A 23,692-nucleotide genomic window follows, 5' to 3' on the forward strand; every position below is an offset into this window, starting at 1 on the left:
CCTCATCTCATTTCTAAGTTTATAATTTATGTTTGTGTTCTTATGTCATTATATTCAATTTTTGAAGTTATCATATAGTTCAGAATATCCATGGGAATTCCCTTTTGTTCCCTGCAGTCTCATGCTGAGTTCCTCATTCATCTTTTTCATTCTAAATTCTCTTTCTTTTGTGTTGCATGTTTGTTTTTTACATTTGGGAATATTACTGAAAATTATTAGAATTTTTTGAGACTCCCCAGTTTAGCTTTTGGGGATAAAAATAGGGTTAAATTCTTGTCTCAGTCCAAAATATTCCTGTGATTCTTCCTATACATTCTAAGCAAACTAAGGTTCTTACCAGGTGGGGTGTGTGTGTGTGCGTGTATTAATGTTATTACTTTGTTATTCTTTGCTTATATGTTATTGTTTGTTGTCAGTTTCAGATATTGGAAAGGAAAATTATGTGCAGCAGCTTTATATTACTATTTCAACCTGAAATTCTCATTTCTATGTTATTTAATGTTGGTATTTTCTCATGTTACTATAAGTTTATGTAGACTTGAATTATTTATAATTTGTCATTACAGGTCTGTAACTCCTAGCACATATTATCAATTATGAATCAAATATTATCATATTGATACATGTTTGATGCATAAAAATGAATGAATGATTACATAAACATAATATATAGGTTCTAGAAGACTAGAAAGTTTTCAGTTCCACTAAACAGTCCTTATGCATAAATAACACAAGAAATCAATCCAAAACTTGAAATCCCTGTCTATATAGTTGGATGAAATGAGTACCCTCTTGTTCTTCAGCAGTGTGATGAGAAGAAATTTGGTACATCTCTCACATTTTTTTTATGTTTTGATGATGGCTACAATGGTACAAGTATATCTTGCAGCTTCTTTCTTCAAAGTAAAATGTAAATTCCCTTGAAAGAAATAAAATTTGAGCTTAATTTTGAGTGATATTATAGCATCATTTTCTAAAAGTCAGTTCTGATCATAAAAGAGAAATAAAACCTGAACAACTAAATATGTGAACGAAATATTGCTACTATACAATGGGAAATATTACAATATAAAAAGATACTTCTTTTGCTTCATGTTACTATTAATATTACATATTCATAGACTAGTCATCTCTAATTTTTCTTTCTTTTTGAAGTCTGATCATACCTCAAGTACAAAGAGTATCCTTTACCTAGTGAATGAATGTTTGCCTATTTATTTTTCAAAATCCTCAAGATTTACTTAACAGGTTTGAGTATTAAAAACTATACAGTTTATAGCACAGGACATAATAAGTTTATAGCACAGGACATAATAAATGGTAATAATTCAATAAATAGTATAAATTTATATAATTATCATCACAATTAAATTGTCTCTACTATTTTTAGAATAATATACAAAATTTTAGCTTTCTTTGAATATGTTTCCAAAATTTTATGCATCCCTACATCTCAAGGACAATTCAGATAATATCATCTACCAAGCCCAGTCATGGTGAGTTACTTTCAATTCCCCAATTAAACCAAATGTTCTTTCATTTCTGGATTCCTGAATATGCTATTATTTCACCTTATATATATTCTTTTCTTTCTTCACTCAGAAGGAAAACCAAAGAGAAAAGAAAAATGGTTTCCCCATATAGGAAACTGTGCTGCCCCTCCAAAGCAGGGATCTTCATATAAAATGTAGTCAAAATACATACTATTAATGTGAATGAGAGAGAACTTCCATTCCTGGTAGTGAGAGAGACTAAATACTCTGACATGTTCTCCCATTGAGAATAATCTAAAAATGCCATGTAACATATTAAAAGAAGAGTGATATTTAAAATAAAATCTGGAAGATGGGAACTTGATAAAGTAAGCCAATATTTAAAATTTAATCCTGAATAAAGGTGATTAACCCACTTATACAGGTGAGTTTTACTGAACATTTAAGGAATAGTTTTAATTTTAAATAAGTATTTCTGAGTATAAGGGAGACACACTTCCAATATCATTTTATAGGACTAGTAAGTTTGACTTGATATCCACATCTGACAAACTCAGGATAAAAAATGGAAAATGGTATGTCAGTTCCACTCATCAACAAAGATGCAAATCTCACCAAACCAAATACGAGCAAACAGACTCAGCTATTCACAAAACCTAATGAATCTATCCCAGAAATAAGAGGTTGCTTTTAACGTTAGAAAAATGAAGTTCACCACATTAAAAAAATAAATAAAGACCCTCTGATCACCTTATACATGAAAAAAAAAAAAAAACCCACCCATTCATGAAAAAAAAAATTAAACTATGAACCAAATGACGCTTCCATGAATTGGTCAACAACAAAACACTTCATACAGAAAAGAAGGTAACATTCACTCTAATATAAGGGACAGGACAAGGCAGACTGCTAAACCCATTTTATTTGACATTGTTCTAAACATTCAAGTCAGCTCAGTAAGGAAAGAAAAATGAATACAGTTTTGTAAAAGCAGGAAAGAATTAATGTTTTATTATTTTCATATGATGATTATTTATGGCAAAAAGCAAAATAAAATCTCTTAATAATTTTTACAAGGTTTCTTGGTCCAAAGTCAATATATAAAATTAAAATACATTTTATCAAGTAGCCCTTAAAATCTATATAAGTACTTTATAGGAAAAAAAAAAGCAATGAACATTTGGACATTCCCAGCTGATTAAAATTGTTATGAATATCCTACTAGAAGTTGAAAAATTGCTTTTTAAAAATTATCCTAGGAGGAGTCAAGATGGCGGAGAAGTAGCAGGAGACTACTTCGGGTAGTGGGAGATCAGCTAAATAGCTTATCTAAAGATTGCAAACACCTACAAATCCAACGGGAGATTGAAGAGAAGAAGAACAGCAATTCCAGAAACAGAAAATCAACCACATTCTGCAAGGTAGGACTGGCGGAGAAGTGAATCCAAAGCGACGGGAAGATAGACCTCGGGGGGAGGGGCCGGCTCCCGGCGAGCGGCGGAGCAATGGAGCAAAATCAGGACTTTTAAAAGTGTGTTCCGCTGAGGGACATTGCTCCAGAGGCTTAACTGGGGTGAAGCCCAGGCGGGGTCAGCGTGGCCTCAGGTCCCGCAGGGTCGCAGAAGGATCGGGGGTGTCTCAGTGTCACAGAGCTTACCGGTATTAGAACGGGGAAGCTGGCTACAGAGACAGAGCCGAGGAGTGACTCTCAGCTCGGGGTTGCCTTGAACCGGTCGCAGGCTCAGTCAGCTCGGAGCGCGGCTGGAGGCCAGGGTGGCCGGAGTCATTGGGCGCTGTTCTCTGAGGGCGCACTGAGGAGTGGGGCCCCGGGCTCTCGGCTCCTCCGGGCCGGAGACCGGGAGGCCGCCATCTTTATTCCCGTCCTCCGGAACTCTACGGAAAGCGCTCAGGGAACAAAAGCTCCCGAAAGCAAACCCGAGCGGATTACTCAGCGCGGCCCCGGGTAAGGGCGGTGCAACTCCGCCTGGGGCAAAGATGCTGGAGAATCACTACAACAGGCCCCTCCCCCAGAAGATCAACGGGAAACCCAGCCAGGACCAAGTTCACCTACCAAGGAGAGCGGCGGAATTCCAGAGGAGAAGAAAGCAAAGCAAGGAACTCATGGCTTTCTCCCCATGAATTTTTAGCCTTGCAGTTAATTTAATTTTTTTTTCTTTTTCAATTTTTTTTTCTTTTTCTCTTCTTCTGCTAAATTTTTTTTAACTTTTATCGTTTTCTTTTTTTAACGTTTTTTAAATAGTTTATCTAATATATATATATTTTTTCCCTCTTTTTATATTTTTTCTTTATCGGCTTTCTTTTTTTTAATAGTTTCTTTTTTTTTTTTCTTTCTTTCTGAACCCCTTTTTATCCCCTTTCTCCCCCCTCACAATTCGGGATCTCTTCTGATTTGGCTAAAGCATATTTTCCTGGGGTTGTTGCCACCCTTTTAGTATTTTACTTGCTCCTTCATTAACTCTTATCTGGACAAAATGACAAGGCGGAAAAATTCACAACAAAAAAAAAGAACAAGAGGCAGTACCAAAGGCTAGGGACCTAATCAATACAGACATGGGTAATATGTCAGATATAGAGTTCAGAATGATGATTCTCAAGGTTCTAGCCGGGCTTGAAAAAGGCATGGAAGATATTAAAGCAACCCTCTCGGGAGATATAAAAGCCCTTTCTGGAGAAATAAAAGAACTAAAATCGAACCAAGTTGAAATCAAAAAAGCTATTAATGAGGTGCAATCAAAAATGGAGGCTCTCACTGCTAGGATAAATGAGGCAGAAGAAAGAATTAGCGATATAGAAGACCAAATGACAGAGAATAAAGAAGCTGAGCAAAACAGGGACAAACAGCTACTGGACCACGAGGGGAGAATTCGAGAGATAAGTGACACCATAAGACGAAACAACATTAGAATAATTGGGATTCCAGAAGAAGAGGAAACAGAGAGGGGAGCAGAAGGTATATTGGAGAGAATTATTGGAGAGAATTTCCCCAATATGGCAAAGGGAACAAGCATCAAAATCCAGGAGGTTCAGAGAACCCCCCTCAAAATCAATAAAAATAGGTCCACACCCCGTCACCTAATAGTAAAATTCACAAGTCTTAGTGACAAAGAAAAGATCCTGAAAGCAGCCCGGGAAAAGAAGTCTGTAACGTACAATGGTAAAAATATTCGATTGGCAGCAGACTTATCCACAGAGACCTGGCAGGCCAGAAAGAGCTGGCATGATATATTCAGAGCACTAAACGAGAAAAACATGCAGCCAAGAATACTATATCCAGCTAGGCTATCATTGAAAATAGAAGGAGAGATTAAAAGCTTCCAGGACAAACAAAAACTGAAAGAATTTGCAAATACCAAACCAGCTCTACAGGAAATATTGAAAGGGGTCCTCTAAGCAAAGAGAGACCCTCAAAGTAGTAGATCAGAAAGAAACAGAGACAATATACAATAACAGTCACCTTACAGGCAATACAATGGCACTAAATTCATATCTCTCAATACTTACCCTGAATGTTAATGGGCTAAATGCCCCAATCAAAAGACACAGGGTATCAGAATGGATAAAAAAACAAAACCCATCTATATGTTGCCTACAAGAAACTCATCTTAAACCCGAAGACACCTCCAGGTTTAAAGTGAGGGGGTGGAAAAGAATTTACCATGCTAATGGACATCAGAAGAAAGCAGGAGTGGCAATCCTTATATCAGATCAATTAGATTTTAAGCCAAAGATTAAAATAAGAGATGAGGAAGGACACTATATCATACTCAAAGGAACTGTCCAACAAGAAGATCTAACAATTTTAAATATCTATGCCCCTAACATGGGAGCAGCCAACTATATAAACCAATTAGTAACAAAATCAAAGAAACACATCGACAGGAATACAATAATAGTAGGGGATTTTAACACTCCCCTCACTGAAATGGACAGATCATCCAAGCAAAAGATCAACAAGGAAATCAAGGCCTTAAATGACACACTGGACCAGATGGACATCACAGATATATTCAGAACATTTCATCCCAAAGCAACAGAATACACATTCTTCTCTAGTGCACATGGAACATTCTCCAGAATAGATCACATTCTTGGTCCTAAATCAAGTCTCAACCGGTAACAAAAGATTGGGATCATTCCCTGCATATTTTCAGACCACAATGCTCTAAAGCTAGAACTCAATCACAAGAGGAAATTTGGAAAGAACCCAAATACATGGAGACTAAACAGCATCCTTCTAAAGAATGAATGGGTCAACCAGGAAATTAAAGAAGAATTGAAAAAATTTATGGAAACAAATGATAATGAAAACACAATGGTTCAGAATCTGTGGGACACAACAAAGGCAGTCCTGAGAGGAAAATATATAGCGGTACAAGCCTTTCTCAAGAAACAAGAAAGGTCTCAGGTACACAACCTAACCCTACACCTAAAGGAGCTGGAGAAAGAACAAGAAAGAAACCCTAAACCCAGCAGGAGAAGAGAATCATAAAGATCAGAGCAGAAATCAATGAAATAGAAACCAAAAAAACAATAGAACAAATCAACGAAACTAGGAGCTGGTTCTTTGAAAGAATTAATAAGATTGATAAACCCCTGGCCAGACTTATCAAAAAGAAAAGAGAGAGGACCCAAATAAATAAAATCATGAATGAAAGAGGAGAGATCACAACGAACACCAAAGAAATACAGACAATTATAAGAACATACTATGAGCATCTCTACGCCAACAAATTGGACAATCTGGAAGAAATGGATGCATTCCTAGAGACATATAAACTACCACAACTGAACCAGGAAGAAATAGAAAGCCTCAACAGACCCATAACCAGTAAGGAGATTGAAACAGTCATCAAAAATCTCCAAATAAACAAAAGCCCAGGGCCAGACGGCTTCCCGGGGGAATTCTACCAAACATTTAAAGAAGAACTAATTCCTATTCTCCTGAAACTGTTCCAAAAAATAGAAATAGAAGGAAAACTTCCAAACTCATTTTATGAGGCCAGCATCACCTTGATCCCAAAACCAGACAAGGATCCCAACAAAAAAGAGAACTACAGACCAATATCCTTGATGAACACAGATGCAAAAATTCTCGCCAAAATACTAGCCAATAGGATTCAACAGTACGTTAAAAGGATTATTCACCACGACCAAGTGGGATTTATTCCAGGGCTGCAAGGCTGGTTCAACATCCGCAAATCAATCAATGTGATACAACACATTAATAAAAGAAAGAACAAGAACCATATGATACTCTCCATAGATGCTGAAAAAGCATTTGACAAAGTACAGCATCCCTTCCTGATCAGAACTCTTCAAAGTGTAGGGATAGACGGCACATACCTCAATATTATCAAAGCCATCTATGAGAAACCCACCGCAAATATCATTCTCAATGGAGAAAAACTGAAAGCTTTTCCGCTAAGGTCAGGAACACGGCAGGGATGTCCGTTATCACCACTGCTATTCAACATAGTACTAGAAGTCCTAGCCTCAGCAATCAGACAACAAAAGGAAATTAAAGGCATCCAAATGGGCAAGGAAGAAGTCAAACTATCACTCTTTGCAGATGATATGATACTATATGTGGAAAACCCAAAAGACTCCACTCCAAAACTGCTAGAACTTGTACAGGAATTCAGTCAAGTGTCAGGATATAAAATCAATGCAGAGAAATCAGTTGCATTTCTCTATACCAACAACAAGACAGAAGAAAGAGAAATTAAGGAGTCCATCTCATTTACAATTGCACCCAAAACTATAAGATACCTAGGAATAAACCTATCCAAAGAGGCTAAGAATCTATACACAGAAAACTATAAAGTACTCATGAAAGCAACTGAGGAAGACACAAAGAAATGGAAAAATGTTCCATGCTCCTGGATTGGAAGAATAAATATTGTGAAAATGTCTATGCTACCTAAAGCAATCTACACATTTAATGCAATTCCTATCAAAGTACCATCCATTTTTTTCAAAGAAATGGAACAAATAATCCTAAAATTTATATGGAACCAGAAAAGACCTCGAATAGCCAAACGAATATTGAAAAAGAAAGCCAAAGTTGGTGGCATCACAATTCCGGACTTCAAGCTCTATTACAAAGCTGTCATCATCAAGACAGCATGGTACTGGCACAAAAACAGACACATACATCAATGGAACAGAATAGAGAGCCCAGAAATGGACCCTCAACTCTATGGTCAACTCATCTTCGACAAAGCAGGAAAGAATGTCCAATGGAACAAAGACAGCCTCTTCAATAAATGGTGTTGGGAAAATTGGACAGCCACATGCAGAAAAATGAAATTGGATCATTTCCTTATACCACACATGAAAATAGACTCAAAATGGATGAAGGATCTCAATGTGAGAAAGGAATCCATCAAAATCCTTGAGGAGAACACAGGCAGCAACCTCTTCGACCTCAGCCGCAGCAACATCTTCCTAGGAACTTCGCCAAAGGCAAGGGAAGCAAGGGCAAAAATGAACTATTGGGATTTTATCAAGATCAAAAGCTTTTGCACAGCAAAGGAAACAGTGAACAAAACCAAAAGACAACTGACAGAATGGGAGAAGATATTTGCAAATGACATATCAGATAAAGGGCTAGTGTCCAAAATCTATAAAGAACTTAGCAAACTCAACACCCAAAGAACAAATAATCCAATCAAGAAATGGGCAGAGGACATGAACAGACATTTCTGCAAAGAAGACATCCAGATGGCCAACAGACACATGAAAAAGTGCTCCATATCACTCGGCATCAGGGAAATACAAATCAAAACCACCATGAGATATCACCTCACACCAGTCAGAATGGCTAAAATTAACAAGTCAAGAAATGACAGATGCTGGCGAGGATGCGGAGAAAGGGGAACCCTCCTACACTGTTGGTGGGAATGCAAGCTGGTGCAACCACTCTGGAAAACAGCATGGAGGTTCCTCAAAATGTTGAAAATAGAACTACCCTATGACCCTACAATTGCACTGCTGGGTATTTACCCTAAAGATACAAACATAGTGATCCGAAGGGGCACATGCACCCGAATGTTTATAGCAGCAATGTCTACAATAGCCAAACTATGGAAAGAACCTAGATGTCCATCTACAGACGAATGGATAAAGAAGATGTGGTATATATACACAATGGAATACTATGCAGCCATCAAAAGAAATGAAATCTTGCCATTTGCGACGACGTGGATGGAACTAGAGGGTATCATGCTTAGCGAAATAAGTCAATCGGAGAAAGACAACTATCATATGATCTCCCTGATATGAGGGAGAGGAGATGCAACATGGGGGGTTGAGGGGGTAGGAGAAGATTAAATGAAACAAGATGGGATTGGGAGGGAGACAAACCATAAGTGACTCTTAATCTCACAAAACAAACTGAGGGTTGATGGGGGGAGGGGGTTGGGAGAGGGGGTGGGGTTATGGATATTGGGGAGGGTATGTGCTATGGTGAGTGCTGTGAAGTGTGTAAACCTGGCGATTCACAGACCTGTACCCCTGGGGATAAAAATATATGTTTATAAAGCTGTAAAAAAAAAAAAAGAAAAGAAAAAAGAAAGGATGAATACCCAAGTTTTGTAGCAACATGGACGGGACTGGAAGAGATTATGCTGAGTGAAATAAGTCAAGCAGAGAGAGTCAATTATCATATGGTTTCACTTATTTGTGGAGCATAACAAATAGCATGGAGGACAAGGGGAGATGGAAAGGAGAAGGGAGTTGAGGGAAATTGGAAGGGGAGGTGAACCATGAGAGACTATGGACTCTGAAAAACGATCTGAGAATTTTGAAGGGGTGGGGGGTGGGAGGTTGGGGGCACCAGGTGGTGGGTATTGTAGAGGGCACGGATTGCATGGAGCACTGGGTGTGGTGCAAAAATAATGAATACTGTTATGCTGAAAAAATAAAAAAATTAAAAATAAAATTATCCTAGTAGTGACCTATGGCAGCATTTCTGACTTCTACTCCTTTGCTTCAATTTCTTGCTTATGATTGATGCAGTGATTTAAATTCACTTATAGTGGTACCTCTGTAGAATATCTTTTTAAAAATTCTATCCAAAGCAGCTATAATGGTAGTGGTTTTGTGTACACAAGTTTTTTGTTTTTGTTTTTGTTTTTTTTTTTTTTTTGCCTAAAGCATTGCTTTGTCTTCATTTATTAACAAATTATTTACTCTTGAAATCAAATTTTCCTCAAAACACCTTTGCTTTAGGGGTTGGGGGAAACAAAGACTTTTTGTATATTTTATTACTGAAATAGAACCTACCACATCCCCATTAATTTAAACTTGTCAGCAAGGTGCAGTTGTATTCAGCAGCAAATAATGTAGTCTGTGTGATTTGTTCTAGTACTAATTTTTTCAAATCTTTAACAATGCATTTGCTGATATAATGCTGGCTTTTCATTATATAGTGTACTCTATTATATATTAGCAGGAAAAATATGTTTCCTAAAGTCACATTCTGCTTCTTTGTTTTTAAGGAAGAAACCTCAAGAGTCTTTTAATATTTATCACTAAGTTTAGTAGAATTTTGTAACATAATAATTGAGTATTAAACTACTTTAAGTAGAGGGTGCCTGGGTGGCTCAGTGGGTTAAAGCCTCTGCCTTCAGCTCAGGTCATGATCCCAGGGTCCTGGGATCGAGACCCGAATAGGGCTCTCTGCTCACCAGGGAGCCTGCTTCCCCCTCTCTGCCTACTTGTGATCTCTATCAAGTAAATAAACAAAATCTTTAAAAAAACCCTACTTTAAATATCACTTAAATATTATAGAGATTTATCCAGTCTTTTAGCAGGTCCTGTTTGTTCTATTTTTTTTTTTAATTTATTTATTTGATACAGAGAGAGAGATCACAAGTAGACAGAGAGGCAGGCACAGAGAGGAAGGGAAGCAGGCTCCCTGCTGAGCAGAGAGCCCGATGCGGGGCTCGATCCCAGAACCCTGGGATCATGACCTGAGCCGAAGGCAGAGGCTTTAACCCACTGAAGCACCCAGGTGCCCCTGTTTGTTCTATTTTAAAAATGTATCCAGAGAACTATACACAAGAGCTAAAAGTTGGAAATAATGCATTGTCCATCAATTGATAAATGGTTAAATGAAATGTGGTTTAACCATATCATGGAGTGTTATTCACCTACAAAAAGGAATGATGGGGTGCCTGGGTGACTCGTTTGGTGAAGCATCTGACTTGATTTCACTCAGGCCATGATCTTAGGGAGGTGAGATCAAGACCCATATCAGGCTCCTTGCTGAGCATGGAGCCTGCTTAAGATTCTCTCTATCCCTCTACCACTCCCCCACCCCCACTCTTACTCTAGCTCTCTCTTGCTCTCTCTCTCTCAGAAAAAGGTATGATATATTGGTAAATACTACAACATGGGTGAATCTCAAAACAGAATGTTAAAGAAGTCATGCAAAAAACAGACAAATAAAAGTCATATATTGCATTATTCATTCATACAAACATCCAGAATAGGGAAATTCATAGAGGCAGTAAGCAGATTAGTGGTGCCAGGGTCTGGCGAGGAAGGAGATTAGAAGAAGTCATTGTTTAATACATATGGGGTTTCCTTTTGGAGTTCTGAAAATGCCTTAAAACTAGGGAGAAGTGAATGTACTCAATGGCCCTGAAGCTCACATTTTAAAATGGCTGATTTTACATTATCTGAATTTTACTTCAATTAAAAAAAATACCCACAGTCAGATTATTTCTCATTACCCTCAACTCACCATCCTAGTCCACAATACTGTCCTATCTCTCCTAAAATTACTGTAATAACTTTCTAACTAGTTTTGCAGTGAGAGGGACACTGTAAAAACATGGGATCACTTCACTGTGGAGTTCAAGCCTTTCCAAGAGTTTCCATATCTTTCGGAATAAAAGTCAAAATTCTCATGGCACTGTCCAGACTCTATGTGATCAGACACTCCGTTGCTTCTCTGCCCTCACCCCATAACTTTGACACTGACCTGTGATATCTTCTCTCATTTCCTCTACTCCATCCAGATTGATCACCTTTCTGTTCATTGGCATGAAACTACGTCAGTTTCATTTCTTCTTGCTGCCTGGAAGCTCTTCTTCCAGATACATTTATTGTTCCATCTGGAGCTTCTTTCAGAAGTAACCTTTTCAGGGAGACCTTCTCTGGCCACTTAAAAGTAGTTGCAACTCCTTTCCTCCTAATGTCACTACTTCTCTACTTTATTTCAACTCTGAGCATTTATCATTATGGTATACATATATATTTTGCATATGTACCTGATTGTGTACCCCCAGTAATAAAACTCCATGAAAGCAGATTTTTATCTGTTTTGATCTCTGATGTAAACAGTAAAAAGCACGTAGTGGGTGTTCAGTTCCTATATTTTAACTAAAAATTGAATATATCTTTTGAAATATATCACAATAGGGACAGAAGTATTTAAGGAGACCAGGATCACTGATCAGTAGATACAGCAAAATTTCTTACCCTTGTAAGAAACTATAGGATTTTTGTTTTCAATCAAGTTCTGTTTTGAAAATCCTACTCTAAGTCATATCAAACTATCCTAATTTTATTCATGCCTACAGTTAATTCATTCTGTGCTTGACAATCCTGTTGCTATAGCAGTGTCAGCAAAAGAGAGCTGGTTGTAGTAAATTTTGTTGAAGCTCATTTCCAGTTTCTGATTAAATTGCTTTGATTGGACTGAATTATAATGCTAAAAAGAATGAGCTAATAATAATAACTTGGTCAAATTGATCAAAAATTCATCTTAAGTTCACACAAAATATAAACTGAATAGATTCAAAGTATGTGCCATAAGATTAGCAGTAGATCAAAAAACTACTTGTGATACCTATCTTTTTAATTGAAGGTTAATTTAATACAACTTTGACCCTCACTATAGTAGAGGTTTATATGCAAAACTAATTTTAATTTAGAGTATAATTGGCTTCAAGGTAAACAGCATATGTTCTGGACCTTTCGAATTGGAAGAAGAGGTTTTGAATCTCATTCCATCCCGGGTAAGGAATGACTTCTATTTTCAGCTTTTTAATGTATGCAATAAGCACATATTTTATAAAGGACTGGCTGTAGAAATCTAAATTACATAAGCATGACAGATGCTGTTGTTTTTGTTCAGTCATTTTTATTTAAAATGTGCAAAGAATAGTACTCTAAATACCAGAAACACGGTACAGGTATCCCATGCAACTTTGGGGCAGGGAGACTGACTGCACAAATCATCAGAAATGCATAATAACCAGAAATCTTATTTGTACCACTTTTGTAAACTACAAATTCATAAAATCCTACACTGAACTACCCAATATACAAAATCTGGTATACTGCTTTCCTTCTGCGGGGTATGGTCCATGCATATACAAGCTTAAGGAAAGAGAAACTAAATTGAGATCATCCACAAAGTGAATAATTGAACGTCCAGGCTGCTGGTGTGCTCTGTCTGAAGGTGCTTGTTTTTGATTCCCTCACCACGTTTCAGTGACCACACATTAACAGCAAGGATATCAGTGTTCCACACCATTCCTAGTAAAGCCAGTCATCAGCCTTCAGAGTAGCATGGCAAGTCCAAGAAATTCTGTTTTTCAATGAAACCAAGCTAAATGGTTTTGGCTTTAAGAAATGTGTTACTCATGTTCTCCAGTCAATATATTAAGGCTGTAGATGTAATTATTCATTCAACATTAGTTTATACTGATCCAAATGTAATTTTCTTCTCTCAGCAATTTGCTAGTGCCTTATGAAATTGGCAATATAACATGTTCCCCCTGAGGATTTGACACTCTGTTATATAATCCATATTCTCTTATTTTTCATGAGACATAAACATTTACTTGTAGTTAAGGGTCTAAAGCAGAAAAGGCAGCAAGGCAAATAATAAAAATGTAGACATTTCTATATCAATGATTTGAGTGATTCACGGTTTGCAAATGAAGCAAAAGTGAAAAATATGTATTTTTCCTAGTTTCTTTTCCTTTCTTTCTTAGGGGCTACCACTATTAATTTTTAACGACACATTTTTGGATGAATGGAAGTTAGGTGAAACACATTCAAGATACTGTTTGAAAATAGTCATTCCAATATGTCTGTAATTTTTTTTACCCTACTTTTACCCATTTGTTTGCTTTTGAAATGTGTAGAACTCATACTTATTAAATTGTTTATGTAATGTCTCAAGAAATTACTTTCAGAATTTGGTCTTAACGCAAAACTCCTTCCCTACCTGCCAAACTTGTGGTGGGGTCTGCGATATGGAACAAGAACTCAAACCAAAGACATACAAAGAAATATCATAATTGTTGAAGCAGAATAATAGGGAGCATCTAGGAGCCACAAACCTCCAAGATTCAGTTTCTTTATTAATGAAATGGAGATGATAATATCACCACTCATAGGACTGGTATGTGGATTAAGTAAAACAATCTTTATAAGGCAATTTGTACATGTCTGATAAAATGTGAGCTTTCCTTAAATATTATATAATATCTCTACCAAATGGTAACTTAATTGACTTTATTTTCACCATCTTAGAATTGGTCTTCCTCAGGATTCATTCACATCCCTGACCCATTAAAGCTGCCAGCGTTCTTGTCACTTGGCCTTTCTTCACTCTTGTCTGCTCTTTCTGGGACCATTTTCCTACTTCATTTAATGTGTTTTTTAAAACTTGCCTGCCTTGGGGAAATCACAGTCTAAGAAGTAGTTACTGTTTCTGTAGCCTACTTTCTATCCAAGACACATAGGATGCCAAGACCTTCTCAATAGGGTGGAGGAAAAGTTAATTATTTTCCTGGCACTCATCATTTTTTTTCTCTGTTTTCCCTGTTGTTTCTCTCTGCCTTGACTACAGGCTTGCTCACCCTCCTCATATGCATATTCTCTCTGTCAGTGCCCTTAAATTATCCACACCTCTTTACAAGTCATTATTATAATGTACTTATTTGCCTCTCCTTCCTCATATCCAGCAGATTTACAAAGTAAAATTGAGGATACTGAGGTTCACAATGAGTATTTTCTGGACAGGGATGAACAATTTTTTTCTAGAGATCTTTATAGATACACCCTATATAACTATTTCTGAATTTTCATTAATAGATATCTACATCTTTAATATATATCAAATCCACATATATTTAGGATAGATACAACCTGTTCCTTAGGGCAGTGCTTTTCAAAATACTTTGAGATAAAGGACAGAGTTGTTTTCTTCCTAATCTATTATACATCAGTATTCTATTAACATCAAAAATGAATAACTAGAACTATGAAATAAAGACACACAAGTAAAAGATGCAAATTTGATAAAATATATCAGATCATAGGAAAATTAAAAATATAGGAGAAACAAAATAATTATAAAATCTATATATGTGATAACTTTTTTCATTCCACAATCTTACTTGTACAAAAAGTTATGCTTGAAATAATGATTCCTCATATTAAATAATTGTTAGTACACCTGGCATTTTTATCTATCAATAAACTTATTAATGTGGCAAGTGGTTTTGTCTCTTCCTTGTTGGCTTATTAAATGTGGTTATTTAGGATAAAATGTATATCTAAGCTATTTTAATAATACTCAGAACATAAAAGCTGTCTTGTTAAGATATGCAACAGGAGAAGAAGATTTTAAAGCAGTTTTGGTAAGCTAAGCATATTCATCTTTAATGTTTATTCAGAGTGAAGCAAGTGAGTCTGTACTCTAAAATTCATTTTCAATTCCTCATTAATAACTAGCTCAAATACTTTATCCAGTAAAGTTATACTTAAATTTCAAATATGTTTTGTTGAAATTAAGTACATTCTGGATTTTACATACTTTTGATTTTTAACTGACAAACTAGCCTTAAAACATTATATACTATGGAGGATGCAGCTGTCTTGATTGTCAATTGGCCCTGTGAGGCCTAAAATGTATCAGTAGATCTACACTCTGTTCAATAAATACATCAAACTAAATACTTATTCTAGGTTCAGTATTTATCTTATCACATGCTGGTAATAAACAACATAGTACATATACAACACTGTCTGTAGACCAGTATCTTAGTCCAGGCTGCTATAACAAAATGCCATAGATGGAAGTGGGGATCCTAGATAACATTTTTTCCCTCATGACCTCATTAATTCTAATTAACTCCAAAGGCCCTACTTCCAGATCCCATCACATTTTGGAATTAGAGCTTCAGCATATGAATTTGTATGCTTGTGAGGGGTGGAGGAGGGGGGCCATAAAAATTCAATCCATAGCACAAAATTTGCATAGCACTACTGAAAAGCTCTTTCTGTCTTATCTTTTATAAACTTAGGCAAGACTCAATCTTATGGGGTACCTGGGTGTCTCAGTGGGTTAAGCGTCTGCCTTTGGCGCAGGTCATGGTCTCAGGGTCCTGGGATCGAGTCCTGCATCGGGCTCTCTGCTTGGTGGGGAGCCTGCTTCCCCTCCTCTCTCTGCCTGCCTCTCTGCCTACTTGTGATCTCCGTCTGTCAAATAAATAAATAAAATCTTAAAAAAAAAAGACTCAATCTTATGACCTAGCTTTTATTTCCTAGATGTAAGAAATGAATCTCAACAAAATATTAGAAAATTGAATTGAGCAATACATATAATCAAATGGGACTTATTCCAGGGATACTAGGATGGTTCAACATCTGTAAATCAAAGAATGTGTTATACTCTATTAACAAAATGAAGGATAAAAATAACATGATCATCTCAATAGATGTAGAAAAAGGTTTTGACAATATTGAACATCATTTTATGATAAAAACTGTTAACAAACTGGGTATAGAGAAAATGTACTTCAACATATTAGGGACCATATATGGCAAGCCCACATCTAACATCACAGTCAATGCTGAAAAGCTGAAAACTTTTCCTCTAAAATTAGGAACAGGAAAAGAATGTCTACACTCACCATTTTTATTTAATGTAGTATTGGAATTCCTACCCAGAGCAATTAGGCACAAATAAATAAATAAAACTCATCCAACTTAGACAGAAGTAAAACCTTTACTCTTTTCAGATGGCATAATATTTTATAGAGAAAAACATAAAAACTTAGAACTAACAAAGGATCTAGTAAAATTTACAGGATCAACAGGACAAAATCAATAGAGAAAACTTTTGTATTTCTGTACACTAATAATAAACTATCAGAAGGAGAAATTAAAAAAAACTCCATTTACAATTGCATCTGAATGAATAAAATAATAGGAAGAAATTCAACGAAGGAGGTGAAAGATCTGGACACTAAAACTATCAGACATTGATGAAACTGAAGACATAAATAAGTGGAAAGATATACTATGCTCATAGATTGGAATAATTAAACATTGTCAAAATGTCTATACTACCAAAAGCAATCTACAGAGTCAAATTCCAATGATATTTTTCACATGTAGATCAAAAAATTCTAACATTTTGATCAGACTATAAAAGACCTTAAGTTGCCAATGCAATCTTGGTAAAGAAGAATGAACATGGTCACTGATTTCAAACTACATTATATAGCCATAGTAATCAAAACAGAATGATATTGGCATAAAAATGGACACATAGATCAATGGAATAGAGCAGAGAGCATAGAAATAAACCATGCATATATGGTTAATTTACCATGAAAAATCCAAGAATATGCAATGAGGAAAGGACAGTCTCTTCAATAAATATTGGAAAAACCTGACAGCCACATTCAAAAGAATGAAATTCCACCACTAATTCAAAATGGCTTTAAGGCTTGAATGTAGGAGCATAAACCATAAAACTCCTAGAACAAAACAGGCAGTAAGCAATGTGACACTGGTCTTGGCGATGATTTTTTGGATTTGATACCAAAAGCAAAAGCAACAAAAGCAAAAATAAACAAGTGAGACTACCTCAAACTATAAACTTCAACACAGGAAAGAAAGCCATCAACAAAATGAAATGGCAACCTATTGAATGGAAGAGAGTATTTTCAAATCATATATCTGATAAAAAGTTAATATTCAGAACATACAAAGAACTCATATAACTCAATAGCAAAAAAACAAACAATTGGATTTTAAAAACGCACACAGGATCTTAACAGACATTTTTCCAAAGAAGACATGCGAATGACCAAAAAGAAAAGAAAGCTCAACAACACCAATCATCAGGGCAATGCAAATCAAAACCACAGTGAGACACCACCTCATACCTGTCAGAATAGCTATCAAAAATAAATAACAAGTGTTGGTGAGGATGTGGAGAAAAAGGACCCCATTTGTTCAGTGAGGGGGAATATAAATTGTTGCATGCACTATGGAAAACATTGTGGAGTTTCCTAAAAAAATTAAAAATAGGATTACCATATGATCCAGCAATTCAACTTCTGGGTATTTATTTGAAGAAAACAAAAACACTAACACAAGAAAATGCATGAACACCCATATTCATTGTGGCATTATCTACAATAGCCAAGATATGAAAAAAATTAAGTGCCCACTGACAGATGAATGGATTAAAAATATGGTATATACGTATAATGGATCATTACTGAGCCACAAAAAGAAGGAAAATTTGCCATTCATGTCAACATAGATGAACAGTAAGGGGCCATCATCTTAGTTTCAGGTGTACAACATAATGCTAAGTGAAATAAATCAGAGAAAGAAGACAAATACTGTATGATCCCACTAGTTATGTGTAAAATAAAATAAGCAATAAAACTAAGCTCACAGATACAAAGAACAGTTCAGTGGTTGACAGAGGCAGGGATATTGGGGTAGATGAAACAGTTGAATGGAATCAAAATACAAATGTTTGTTATAAAATAAATAAGTCATGGGTTTGTAATGTACAGCATGCTGACTACAGCTAATAAGACTGTACTGCATATTTGAAAGTTGCTAAGAGGTTCTTAAAATTTCTCATCAAATGAACAAAAAATTCTCTATGTATGGAGGTGTTAACTAGACTTAATGTGGTGATCACTACATAATAAGTACAAATTTTGAATCATTATGTTACATCTGAAATTAATATAATGCATATTAATTATAACTCAAAAAATTATGTGGAATTTCAAAATTATATTATAAAAGACCAGACCACACATACTAAACCACAACAACAAATTATTCTAAATAATTTAAAATGTATAAAATAATCCAACAAATTTGATTAAACTAGTCAAATTTTATTCCTTAAATATTGTAAGAAGCAATTAAAAAAAAGATTTTATTTATTTATTTAGTGTGAGTGCACATGAGCAGGGGTGGGGTGGGAGGAGTTGTGGGGGAGGCTGGGAGGGAAGGAGGGGCAGAGAAAGAGAAAGAATCCAAGCATATCCATGCTGAGTGCAGAGTCTGACATGGGACTTCATCTCACAACCCTGAGTTCAAGAACAGACCAGAAATCAAAAATCAGACACTTGACTGACTAAAACCACCAGGTGCCCATGTAAAAAGTAATTTATTTTTAAGTACTGGAAGTTCAAAAGCAGTTTTTTAGTTTTCCAATTTAAAGGGTAAGGTAAATCATCAACATTTCTGTTTATAAAAACAATTATAAGTAACAATATAAAGCAAAGGAGTATGAGGGCTATAGAAATTTTATCAGACAAAACTTGAAGGAAATTATACGTGAAAGAAGTTTGTTTTTAAATCCCTGGACTGGGAAGTGGAAGCATAACATTAGGAATTATGTTACTTTTAAAAAAGCAAAGCTTTTATTTATTATACCACTTCTAAAAATGTTTGAGACTTTTTTCTGCATGTGCTGTTACCCTACCCTATCATCATATAGATGATATTCTATAATGGTAACAATGCTTCCATTTTCAATATTCATCAATGCCAAATGAAATATCATTTCCCTTTATAGTGAATAATTTAGGGGAGGTCAAATAACTCAGACCTAGCTAACAGGTAATGAGGAAAGTCTGCTATGGAAGAGCTCCTTAGAAACATTCCTCACCTCTGTATAAGAGAACAAAGAGCAGTTAATTCTTGTTTTCAGGACATGGACATTTCTGTATATGATTTCTGGAACAGCTAAAACTGAATGTATTCCCACCAACCTGCCATTAAAGCTAAGCAATGGAAATCAGTCAAATTAAGAGAATCATAACAATCAAGACAACTAGAGTTTTGATGTAGCGTACCCAGGGTCTGCCCTCTCGACAGACTTTTTGTAGAAAAAGTTCATTTAAATGCTCATGAATCAGATATTCGTATTACTTGAAATTGAAGCCACTTCAAAAGATACCTATGCTTCTGGATGAGTAGCCCTTCACCCTTCCAGTTTATAGACCTACTTATTATAGTAAGTATTCCTATTTAGGGGTACTAATCCTTCACTGTCAGTAAGTATGAGACTGAGAAAAGATCGATTAAACTAAGTGGATCAATTACAGTTTCTTTGAAGGTCCAGAATCTATGGGATTGTTTTAACTGTTTTCTGCTCCCAATGCTGCAAATAGCAGATCAATTCATTAGTGTCTGTAAAAGACAGACTATCAGAAGAAAATGGTAAGCCACTGATGGCTACCTGCCTGATACTGCATTCTCACAATTTAATTTTCTTATTTGGTCAGAGTCAAGAGTAGTGTTCCAAACAAAGGGAGGAGTTACGTTATTGAACAGGGAGGGGAACCCTGAGCTTACCTCATTCCTCAAGTACAGCTAGATCAACATCAAATAATTTTGAATAATAAGGAAATTAATCTGAGGATTAAGAAAACAATCTGCACAACTGGAGGGAGAGAACAATTTTAAAATTTTTAAAAAATTTAAACATTTTTAATTTTTATATGCTCTTTTTTTTTTTCTTTAGTAGCAGGCATAGTATTTTGTTCATTTGTTGGTTTGTTTGTTGCCTTTGTTACTTTGGGGTCACACTTCTTTTTTTTTTCTTTTCTTTTTTCCTTCCTTTCTTCTTTCTTATTCTTAGAATCAGGCTTACAGTTTTTTGTTTGTTTTCTTTTTTGTTCCTTTTCCTTTTCCCTTTTATTGGATGTTTCCCTCCTCCCCAACTTATCTTAACAAACAAATCAAAGCACACCCAGTTAAAGGCCCACATACTCCCCACTGCAGGCAAGGAGGAACTCTGCAGAGGACTGACCTGTGGAGAAGAGCAGCCAAAACACAAAAGCAGAGCACACACAGCATATACCAGAAATACTTCCTGAAGTGCCAGGACCTGGACAGTGCATGACCCCTTCTTATATAGTATTACTCTCAGGAGCAGGAAACATAACAAGCTTTCATAACATGAAAAATAGAAACCTAGACATAATGACAAGATGGAGGAATTTTCCCCAAAAGAAAGATCAAGAAGAAATCGCAGCCAGGGATTTGGTCAAAACAGTTATAAGCAATATATCCAAACAAGACTTTAAAACAACAGTCATAAGAATAATAGCTGGGCTTGAAAGAAGTGTAGAAAACACCAAAGAATCCCTGGCAACATAGCTAATGACCTAAAAACTAATTGGGCAAAACAAAACACCCAAAAACAAACAAATGAAAAAACCACCAATACTATAACTCAGATACAAAACCAACTCGATGTAATAAAAATGAGGATGGAAAAAGCAGAGGATCAAATAGATGATAGAGAAGATAAAATTATGGAAAATAATGAAGCTGAAAAGAAGAGGGAAAGAAAACTATTAGAGTATGACTATAGATTTATGCAACTCAGAAATTCCACAAAGCACAACAGTATCCCCATCATAGGAGTCCCAGAAGAAGGGCAGGAAAAAAGGGACAGAAGTTCTGTTTGAATAAATTATAGCTGAGAATATCCCTAACCTGGGGAAAGAAACAAGCATTCAAGTCCAAGAGGCAAGAGAACTCTCCCTCAAAAATTAACCAAAAGAAGTCAACACAAAGACACATCATAGTGAAGCTTGCAAAATACAAAGATAAAGAGAGACTTCTGAAAGCCGCTAGGGACAAAAAGTCCTTAACCTACAAAGATAGACACAAAATGTTAGCAGCAGACTGGTCCACAAAAACTTAGCAACCTGAAAAAAACCCTGATATATTCAACATCCTAAATGGGAAAAATATGCAGCCAAGAATCCAACAAGGTTGCCATTCAGAATAGGAGGAGAGATAAAGAATTTCTAAGAGAAGCAAAAACTAAAGGTGTTCATGAGCACTAAACTAGCTCTGCAAGAAATATTAAAGGGGACACTTTAAATAGTAAAGAAAGACCAAAAGAAACAAAGACTAGAAAGGAAAAAAAGATATTTACAGTAACAACGACTTTACAGGTAATACAATGTCACTAAATCCATACCTATTAATAATTACTCTGAATGCAAATGGACTCAATGCTTCATTCAAAAGACATAGGGTACCAGAATGGATAACACACACACACACACACACACACACACACACACACACACACACACACACACAACAAGACTCATTACTATACTGCTCACAAGAGCTCTCATTTGAGACCCAAAGACACTTCCAGATTGAAAGTGAGGGGGTGGAGAACCATCTATCTTGCTAATGGACATCGAAAGAAAGCTGGAGTAGCCATACTTATATCAGACAAGCTAGCTTTTAAACCAAAGACTGTAATGAGAGATGAAGAAGAGCACTATATCAAAATAAAGGGGTCTATCCAATGAGAAGATCTAACAATTGTAAATATTTATGCCTCCAACTTGGGAGCACCCAAATATATAAATCAATTAATAACAAACTTAAAGAAACTCATTGATAATAACACCATAATAGCATGAGACTTTAAAATTCCACTCACAGCAATGGACAGATCATCTAAGCAGATTAACAAGGAAACAATGACTTTGAATGACATGCTGGACCATATATATTTAACAGGCATATTCAGAGATTTCATCCTAAAGCAGCAGAATATACATTGTTTTTGAGTTCAAATGGAACATTTTCCAGAACAGATCACAGACATAGTCACAAATCAAGTCTCAACCAGTACAAAAAGATTGAGATCATATCATGCATATTTTCAGACCACAGTGCTATGAAACTTGAAGTCAATCACAGGAAAAAAAAAAATTGGAAAGACCACAAATACATAGTGGGTAAAGAAGATCCTACTAAACAATGAATGGGAAAATGAACAGGAAATTAAAGAGGATAATAAAATACAAGGAAGCAAATGAAAATGAAAACATGATAGTCCAAAACTTTTGGGATATAAAAGGTAGTCATAAGAGGGAAGTATATAGCAATACAGGTTTTCCTCAAAAAGCAAGAAAAGTTTCAAATACAGACCCTAAACTTTCATTCAAAGGAGCTGGAAAAAGAATAGAAAATAAAGCTCAAAACCAGTGGAAGAAGGGAAATAATTAAGATTAAAAAGAAATTTAAAAAGAAAAACATTAGAACAGACCCACAAAACTAGGAGCTGGTTCTTTGAAAGAATTAACAAAATTGATAAACCCCTAGCCAGACTTATCAAAGATAAAAAAGAAAGACCCAAATAAATAAAATCACAATGAGAGGAGACATGACAACAAACACTGAAGAAACACAAACAATTATAAGAGAATACTATGAATACTGATATGCCAACAAATTGGCCAATCTGGTAGAAAAGGGTAAATTCCTAGAAACATATAAACTATCAAAACTGAAGAAGAAGAAATAGAAAATTTGAACGGATCCATAACCAGCAAAGAAACTGAATCAGCAATCAGAATCTCCAAACAAACAAAAATCAGAGCCAGATGGCTTCCCAGGGGAATTCTACCAAAATTTAAAGAATTGTAGCTATTCTTTTGAAGCTGTTCCAAAAATGGAAGGAAATGGAAGGAAAACTTCCAGACTCATTTTATAAGGCCAGCATTACTTTGATTCCAAAGCCAGACAAAAACACTATTAAAAAAGAGAATTATAGACCAAATCCCTAATGAACATTGACACAGATATTCTCCACAAGATTCTGGTTAATCAAATCCAATAATACATTAAAAGGATTATTGACCATGATTGAGTGGGATTTATTCCTAGTTTTCAGGAGTGGTTCAGTATCGACAAATCAATCATGATACATCAAATTAATAAAAGAAAGGATAAAAACCCTATGATCCTCTCACTAGATGCAGAAAAACATGTGATAAAATATACCATCCTTTCTTGATAAAAACCCTCAAGAAAGTAGACATATAAGGAACATA

The 23,692-nt window shown here is 35.7% G+C and overlaps 1 long non-coding RNA gene across 1 annotated transcript in view; it reads right to left on the reverse strand.

Annotated features, from left to right (window-relative positions):
- Nucleotides 1-772: 772 nt before the first annotated feature.
- Nucleotides 773-23,692, reverse strand: part of LOC125091920 (uncharacterized) — a 116,943-nt gene continuing 94,023 nt past the window's right edge. Inside the window, exon 3 of the long non-coding RNA XR_007124789.1 lies at nucleotides 773-919. This is a non-coding gene — a long non-coding RNA (uncharacterized LOC125091920). The remainder of the gene's footprint in view (nucleotides 920-23,692) is intronic.

The sequence above is a fragment of the Lutra lutra genome, chromosome 2, assembly GCF_902655055.1.
Source record: "Lutra lutra chromosome 2, mLutLut1.2, whole genome shotgun sequence".
NCBI classification, from domain to species: Eukaryota; Metazoa; Chordata; class Mammalia; order Carnivora; family Mustelidae; genus Lutra; species Lutra lutra.